The sequence below is a fragment of the Bufo bufo genome, chromosome 3 (genome assembly GCF_905171765.1).
Source record: "Bufo bufo chromosome 3, aBufBuf1.1, whole genome shotgun sequence".
In the NCBI taxonomy this organism is placed as follows: Eukaryota; Metazoa; Chordata; class Amphibia; order Anura; family Bufonidae; genus Bufo; species Bufo bufo.
Window position 1 is genome coordinate 555,566,903 of NC_053391.1, and position 9,697 is coordinate 555,576,599.

Consider the following 9,697-nt stretch of genomic DNA (forward strand, 5'->3'; position numbering starts at 1 on the left):
GAGGGTTCTCCTCATAACACCCCGCCATGCTTGTAGTGGATAATAAAGAAGAAAACAAAAGCAATTATTTAAGGAAATACAGAAGTATAAAAGCCGTATTATGCATGAACAATGGTGTCCAGATGTCGTGATCGCACAGCCCACATGGATGCCACACCGCTTCTCCTCATCCCAGACCCGGTAAAAAACCATCTAAAAAGTAGAAAAAAGAGAAAAAGAAAAAGAGTATATTAAATATAGAAATCAAAAATAAATATTTTTTGACAAAAAGAGAACTTTCGGAATAAACAGGAATTTATGTTTTATACACACAAGTCAGATAATTTACAGTAAGACAGTCGACATTTAAAATGCAAGGAGAGAGGGCAAACCACGCAGCTAGCCAACCCCAACCTTGTAATCCACATTAAGACCATGTGGTTGTAGGGAATTGAGCGTGTAAATCCATTTTAGCTCCCTCTTTTTTAGGAGGCCAATTCTATTGCCACCTCTCCTGGGCATTGGTATATGGTCAATGATGTAACACTTCAGGTCTTTCTCAGTGTGTTTATGATTGGCAAAGTGTTTAGATACTGGTAGATCCAGTCGTTTCTTCCTGACACTAAGTCGATGGTTATTAAACCGTGTCTTAAAATCAGTTGTTGTTTCTCCAACGTATAACAAATTACACGGACAAACAATCACGTACACGACATGGTTGGAGTCACAAGTCAGATAGTGCCTTATCTGATATGAAACCCCAGTTTGTGGATGTATGAAGGACCTGCCTTTAATGATGTATTTACAATTTACGCAGGACAAACAGGGAAAACAGCCGACACTGGCACCTGTCAATGTCCGCTGCCTTACCGTTTTCAAGGTTCCTACGTCTGCCCTTACCAATTGGTCCTTGAGACTCTTAGATCTACGGTAGGACATAATGGGAGGAGAGTGGAATTCCTTAACAGTGTTGAGGCAACCACCCAGTATGCTCCAGTGACGTCGAATAATGTTATTAATATCGACGCTCTGTTCACAGTGAGTGGAGATGAAGGGGATCCTAGTGGTTTGCACTTGTTGTACTTTTCTTTTAAGAATGTCATCCCTATTGAGTTGACCAACCATTTGCTTTTTCTCATATAGCAATTTGGTTGGGTAACCCCGTTGTTCAAATTTGTGCAGTAATGTATCTAGCGTGTTATTGGATGTCACGGGATCTGAGACTATGCGCTTAACTCTCAGAAACTGAGAGTATGGAAGAGATTTTACCATGGATCTGGGGTGATTACTGTTATAAGTCAGTAGCGTGTTCCTGTCGGTTGGCTTAGTAAACAACTCTGTCTGCATTTTACCCGCCGACAGGATCACGCGAGTGTCCAGAAATTGCATTTCCACAGGGGAGTGCACCAAAGTAAATTGTAATGCCTTATCAATTCCATTTAGAAAACCATGGAAATCAAAGAGTTGTTGAACATCGCCCGTCCAGATGAGGAAGATGTCGTCTATGTACCGCCACCACGCCCTGACATGTTGGAAGTGGTGGCTTCCATAGACGACATCTTCCTCAAACTGACACATAAAGATATTGGCGTAAGTTGGGGCCACGTTGGACCCCATCGCCACGCCCTGTTCTTGTACGTAGTATGAGTCCTGAAATAGGAAGTAATTCTGTCTGAGTACAATTTCCAACAAAGATAGTATAAAATGCTGGGCGCCATCAGTAAATGTGGATTTCTCCATCATTGAAGAGACCGCCGCTAATCCTTTTTGATGATCTATTGATGTATAAAGTGAAGTCACACCCATAAGTACATTGCCGAAATCATGCGGCAATTGGGTGATAAAACCATCTATAGACACATTGATTTTGACCCAAGGTTTAAAATTGCAGGGTTGATTGATAACATATTGACGGAGGCCTTGCATGCGGGGGTCATTGACGAGGGGCTTGTGGATTTCTCACGGTAACGCATCCAGTCACTCCGGTGCTCTATGTGTTGCCCAAGATCCACAAGTCCCTCGTCGATCCACCTGGCCGCCCCATTGTTTCGGGCTCTGACTCAATCTTTAGTCATGTTGCCATCTTCCTTGATAAGGTTTTATGCAGTTTTGCATGTGGAGGCAGTTCATATATCCGCGACACTAGCGATTTTTTGCTTAAACTGCAGGAGATTGATCTGGTTGATGTATCTGATGTGACATTAGCATCATTTGATGTGACTTCACTTTATACATCAATAGATCATCAAAAAGGATTAGCGGCGGTCTCTTCAATGATGGAGAAATCCACATTTACTGATGGCGCCCAGCATTTTATACTATCTTTGTTGGAAATTGTACTCAGACAGAATTACTTCCTATTTCAGGACTCATACTACGTACAAGAACAGGGCGTGGCGATGGGGTCCAACGTGGCCCCAACTTACGCCAATATCTTTATGCGTCAGTTTGAGGAAGATGTCGTCTATGGAAGCCACCACTTCCAACATGTCAGGGCGTGGTGGCGGTACATAGACGACATCTTCTTCATCTGGACGGGCGATGTTCAACAACTCTTTGATTTCCATGGTTTTCTAAATGGAATTGATAAGGCATTACAATTTACTTTGGTGCACTCCCCTGTGGAAATGCAATTTCTGGACACTCGCGTGATCCTGTCGGCGGGTAAAATGCAGACAGAGTTGTTTACTAAGCCAACCGACAGGAACACGCTACTGACTTATAACAGTAATCACCCCAGATCCATGGTAAAATCTCTTCCATACTCTCAGTTTCTGAGAGTTAAGCGCATAGTCTCAGATCCCGTGACATCCAATAACACGCTAGATACATTACTGCACAAATTTGAACAACGGGGTTACCCAACCAAATTGCTATATGAGAAAAAGCAAATGGTTGGTCAACTCAATAGGGATGACATTCTTAAAAGAAAAGTACAAGTGCAAACCACTAGGATCCCCTTCATCTCCACTCACTGTGAACAGAGCGTCGATATTAATAACATTATTCGACGTCACTGGAGCATACTGGGTGGTTGCCTCAACACTGTTAAGGAATTCCACTCTCCTCCCATTATGTCCTACCGTAGATCTAAGAGTCTCAAGGACCAATTGGTAAGGGCAGACGTAGGAACCTTGAAAACGGTAAGGCAGCGGACGCTGACAGGTGCCAGTGTCGGCTGTTTTCCCTGTTTGTCCTGCGTAAATTGTAAATACATCATTAAAGGCAGGTCCTTCATACATCCACAAACTAGGGTTTCATATCAGATAAGGCACTATCTGACTTGTGACTCCAACCATGTCGTGTACGTGATTGTTTGTCCGTGTAATTTGTTATACGTTGGAGAAACAACAACTGATTTTAAGACACGGTTTAATAACCATCGACTTAGTGTCAGGAAGAAACGACTGGATCTACCAGTATCTAAACACTTTGCCAATCATAAACACACTGAGAAAGACCTGAAGTGTTACATCATTGACCATATACCAATGCCCAGGAGAGGTGGCAATAGAATTGGCCTCCTAAAAAAGAGGGAGCTAAAATGGATTTTATTACATGACACGGAGGCTCCTATTGCTATCTCTTTCTTTACTAAAATCGTATAGCAGCAAAAAACGAACAAATCAATCAAAGTGGAAACCATGGCAACTGACTCCTCCCCGCTGTGCCAGTATAACAGTCCTAGCCACTGTCGACTCCTCCTCTTTCTTTGCTGCTCTCCTCACAGATAAGTACAGTGGTCTTATTGTCTGTGGGCTGAGCGTTATTAGTATTATTATATTATTATTGTATTATGGTATTAGGTATATGTCATATATTATATGTTATATATTTTATTCCTCCTTGTAGTCTTCATTTTAGTGAGGTGTGTCATTCCTCCCCACCCTTTCCTTTCTGCCCTTATTGCTTTTTTCCCATAGGCACAAGTTTTCCCCTTTTAGGCTTCAGTTTTCCCACCTGTAGCGCTGCCGGGTTCGTCCCCACTCCCTGTGCGGCCATTTCGCCGCTCCATAACTCTCCCGTCACCCACCGCCACCTCTGCACCGCTCCGCTTCTTCTTCCTTCTGGGCGGCCGAGATCTCGCGAGATTTCGGCCGCCATTTTACCTCACCAAGTCTCCGACGTCTTTTCGCGCGCATCCCGCTCTCTCCTCTCTGAATCGAGCGTGATCTCGCGGTATTTCGCGAGATTTGCGCCGATTCTCCTCAGAAGAGCTGCCGGAGCCTCAGTGTATATCTGCTACCTCATAGTCATCTAAAATTTGGGTTTTTTGTCGCACATTAGGCTATATACTTATACTGCTTATAAGCCACATTAGGCCCTATTAATATTAGCCTATTAATATTAGCCTATTCTTGATAAGCCACATTAGGCTCTATTAATAATACCCTGTCTTTGATACAATGTCCAAAGTGAATATGGGTGGGTGTGAATCTTCCCCTGAAATTGTGGAGGTGCCCTCTAATACACAAGAACAAGCTGCCATGTCTGTAGAGGCACAAACTTCAGCTATTCAGCGTTCAGTGACTGCAGCTATCCAGGCTGCCATGGGGTCTATGTCCACGGCCATATCCACTTCAATTTCTGAAGCCATTATGGCCGGCCCCTCCTCCTCCAAAACTTCTAGGTCCCATCCATCTGAGACCTTGCTACCTGCCTCCAGAACCATTAAGACTGGTGGAACTGAAGCCACCCAAGATGGCGTGCCCCGTTCACGCAAAAGAGCCTATGCCCGCCAGGCAGAAAAGGCGAGGCAGTGGAAAAGCGCTAGAGCGCTACAAGATTATGTTTCGGGCTCTGAACCCGACTCAGATAAGGAGGCTCAGTTTTGTTCTATAGAATTTGAGGACTTGGAGGAGGACGATCTTTTGGATTCGGACCTTCCAGGTTCATCCTCCAGATCTATCACGCCACGGTCTGCTTCCACGGAGGTTCCTATAGAATCCTCAGCCATTTTAGATCCCGAGGGTGAACCCCTATTTGATCCCGATACATTACATCACCCAAGGTCTGCAGAGTGGCTCCCGTCCTCACATGTGGCAAAGTACCTAGAAGCCCGAGTGCGCCAGCCTCTTTCTAAGGAGGCGCGCAATAAAATGAAAGCGGAGTGCCCCAGACCCATAATTCCAAATAAAATATGTGAGACACCTATCGTTGACCCGAAAATGTGTCAATTCCTCTCTAAATCGGGCTAGAACCCAAAGAAGGGTTTAGAGTCGGCCTTAAAGTCCTGTCAGGACAAACTGTTAGACCTATTGGGCCCACTAACAAAAATTTTCGAAATGGCTGAGTCAGCCAAATCCCAGAATTCACTGGTGGATCCGGAGGAACTCCGGGGATGGGTTCAGCGGGCTGTGTGCATAACAGGCAATGTTAATACGTCGCTATCCATAGAGAGAAGAAAGGCGATTCTTTTCAAAATAGAACCCAAACTCTCCAATTTAGCCCTCACAGAGGCTGGTAAAGAGGCCCAGGGATTACTGTTTGGGGACTCCTTTATAAAGGACCTGTCCCAGTTCGTAGGAGCCTTCACTGCCCTTGACAAGGCCCAGACCTCGATGAAACGAGTATTCCAGGGTAGGGTCTCTCACAGGGCCGGCAGCTCCAGGGGCCGCCTGTCTGGCCGTTCTTCCTTCCAGACCCGTGGTTCGGGTCGAGGCTCCTTCCCCTATCGTCACTACACACAAGAGTTCCGACAGCCACCCGCCTTCTTCCCCACCCGAGGATCAACTTGGCGTTCCCGCGGAACCAGGGGTTCATCTAACCGACGCCCTTTTGGTAAGTCAACTTCCAACATCTTCTTTGACCCCTTGGGTAGGGGGCAGACTCCGAGTCTTTTTCCATGTCTGGTCAACCATCACGGCCGACCCATGGGTTCTTTCTACTGTACGGGGATTCCACATAGAACTGATTTGCTCTCAGATCCAAATTCCCCCCCCACATCCTGTAGTCCTCCCGTCCTCAACGCGCAGGCTGTTACATCAGGAACTGACGGCGCTATGTCAGAAGGGTGCCATAGAGCGAGCTCCCGTATCCACGGAGGGAATCCTAAGCAGTATGTTCCTGGTGGCCAAAAAAGGAGGTCAAATGCGCCCCGTAATCAACCTTCGGGCCCTAAACGCTTTCGTGCGGTATCGGCACTTCAAGATGGAGGGCATTCACCTTCTCCGGGATTTGCTACTCCATGGCGACTGGATGGTCAAACTAGACCTGAAAGATGCATACCTGACAGTGCCGGTAGCCGAGTCGTCCAGGGATCTTCTTCGTTTTCTCTGGGGCTCGGAGATATGGAGATTCACATGTCTACCTTTCGGACTTTCTTCGGCCCCTTGGTGCTTCACCAAACTTCTACGGCCGGTCATCTCCTGTCTCCGCAGTCAAGGGATTCGTCTGATTATTTATCTAGACGATATCCTCATCATGGCCCAGTGCCCCTCCGTCCTGCTTACACATCTGCAATGTTCTATGGACCTATTATCTCGACTGGGTTTTCTTCTCAACCTAGAGAAATCGACTTTGACTCCGGCCCAGTCCATAGAGTTTCTAGGCTTCACCATCAATTCGTCCACGGAGACCCTCAGTCTCCCTCCTTCCAAAGTGCGAGCCACCCGCAAGGAGCTCCTTCATGCCCTCTCTCTTCCACAAGTCTCCCTACGCCACCTGGCCCGTATAATAGGCCTCCTCTCTTCGTCCATCCAAGCAGTGTTCCCAGCTCCTCTACATTATCGGGCCTTGCAGAGGCTCAAGATTGCCCACCTTCAATCGGGAGCATCCTACGCGGATTTGATCACCTTGAACGAGGACACCAGAGACGAGTTGTCTTGGTGGATCCACAACCTGGAAGTGTGGAATGGGAAGGCGATTTTTCGTCCCCGTCCGGATATCACGATAGAGTCAGATGCCAGCCTTCTAGGCTGGGGAGCTTACAGCAACGGTGTGTCTACTGGAGGTCGTTGGTCGGTAGAAGAGTCGACCCTTCACATCAACGCCTTAGAACTGCTGGCGGGTTCTTTTGCAGTTCGCAGTTTCGCGAGCAACCTGACCAAGGCTTGCATCAGATTACGGATGGACAACATCTCTGCAGTCAGATATGTCAATGCCATGGGAGGCACGCATTCTACAACCCTATCCCACCTGGCGCGGGATTTCTGGACTTTCTGCCTTGCCAGGGAGATCACGGTGTCGGCAGAATATATACCGGGCCTACACAATACCCATGCGGACTGGAGCTCTCGTTTTCTGTCGGACTCCAGCGATTGGAGATTAGACACCACAGTCTTCTCATCCATTTCATCCCGTTGGGGTCCCTTCTATATAGACCTTTTTGCGTCTCGCCTGAACTCCCAACTTCCACGATTTTACAGCTGGCGTCCGGATCCAGACGCAGAGGCGGTAGATGCATTCCTTCAAGATTGGACAGGTCACATCTCCTACGCCTTCCCTCCGTTCGCTCTGATCCCACGGGTCTTAACTCTAACCCGCCTTCAGGGAGCGGATCTTGTTCTGATAGTCCCGTTTTGGACCACCCAGTCGTGGTTTCCCCAACTTCTGGAGTGCTTAATTCAGTGTCCTCTACTTCTTCCGCTCTTCCCGGACCTCTTGTTAGATCCTTCGGGGCTCGGACATCCTCTTATCCTCGAAGGCTCCCTCCAACTTCTGGCGTGCAGAATTTCAGGGAACCCTGGAACATCGCTGGAATTTCGGACTCAGCTAGACGCCTATTGGACGAGGCATGGGCTCCAGGGACCAGACGGGCTTATCGGTCAGCCTGGAGATCTTGGACTGATTGGTGCCTGGCTAGGCACCTGGATCCCGTTTCAGCCCCTGTAACAGACATGCTTCAATTTCTTACTTCGCTTTTTGAGGACGGTAAAGCTTACCGTACCATCAACTTGTACCGCTCTGCTATTTCTGCTTTTCACCACGGGTTTGGGGGGTGCCCGGCGGGTCAGCATCCCCTTGTTTGCCGTCTTCTTAGAGGTTCTCGTCTTTCCCGTCCTCCCAGACCTCGTTTTTCCTCTACGTGGGATGTCTCCTCTGTGCTGTCCCTTTTTTCCTCCTGGCCTTCTAATACGGACCTTACCCTTCGCCAGCTTTCGGCTAAGCTGGTTTCCTTGTTTTGTTTGATCTCCTGCAAGAGGGTATCCGACGTCCGCGCTTTGGATTACGACGCTAGATCCTTCACTCCCAATGGGGTTGTGTTCAACATCACACGACGCACCAAGACTAGTATCAGGTCCGTTTCTTATCCATGTTTTCCGGACTCCCCTGCTCTCTGCCCAGTGACCTGCCTTCGGGAATATGAGATACGTACTCTCCCTTTTCGTTCACCTAATTGTCCTCAGCTTTTTCTATCATACCGTCGCCCTTTTGGACCGGTATCAACAATCACTCTAGCCCGCTGGGTGAAGTGGGTTATGTCCTTGGCAGGTGTGAATACAAAAAATTTCACCGCACATTCCACTAGAGGGGCTTCGGCAACCTCAATGACTATGGCAGGCGCCCGTTTGGAGGACATTATGAAATTAGCGGATTGGTCACGAATTTCTACCTTTCGTGAATTCTATTTCCGGCCTCCGGTTCATGTTTTTTCTTCTGTGGTAAGTCAGCTTTGAACTCGCAATAGGAGCCTCCGTGTCATGTAATAAAATTGCATGATTTTCCTATCTTATGACGTAAAGTCATGATTTTATTAAAGACACGGAGGCGAGTATTGCCCCACCCTATTTCCCTCCCTGAGGTTTTGGGATTTGAATAACTGTGGTTTTTTATATTATGTCTACATCTGACAGTTACGGTACTATATGTATACTGCAATGCGTTACTGATGATTGTTACCTTCATTTAGACGTTTTTTCTACCTTTTGTCTCCTTTTCTTTTCATAGGATGAATTTACTACTTCCCAACTGCTGCTATCGTTTCAGTTTCCAGTTTTTATTCTTCGGTTAAAGAGTTGATTGATCTTCAGTTTTCTATGGACTTTTAATCATCGAGATCAGTTTTTTCCAGTGGACTATCACCATCAAAGAAAGAGGAGGAGACAGTGGCTAGGACTGTTATACTGGCACAGCGGGGAGGAGTCAGTTGCCATGGTTTCCACTTTGATTGATTTGTTCGTTTTTTGCTGCTATACGATTTTAGTAAAGAAAGAGATAGCAATACTCGCCTCCGTGTCTTTAATAAAATCATGACTTTACGTCATAAGATAGGAAAATCATGCAATTTACACGCTCAATTCCCTACAACCACATGGTCTTAATGTGGATTACAAGGTTGGGGTTGGCTAGCTGCGTGGTTTGCCCTCTCTCCTTGCATTTTAAATGTCGACTGTCTTACTGTAAATTATCTGACTTGTGTGTATAAAACATAAATTCCTGTTTATTCCGAAAGTTCTCTTTTTGTCAAAAAATATTTATTTTTGATTTCTATATTTAATATACTCTTTTTCTTTTTCTCTTTTTTCTACTTTTTAGATGGTTTTTTACCGGGTCTGGGATGAGGAGAAGCGGTGTGGCATCCATGTGGGCTGTGCAATCACGACATCTGGACACCATTGTTCATGCATAATACGGCTTTTATACTTCTGTATTTCCTTAAATAATTGCTTTTGTTTTCTTCTTTATTATCCACTACAAGCATGGCGGGGTGTTATGAGGAGAACCCTCAGAGTGAGGTGGTGATAGGTGGATTTTGACCGCTGTAGCGGTGCGACTC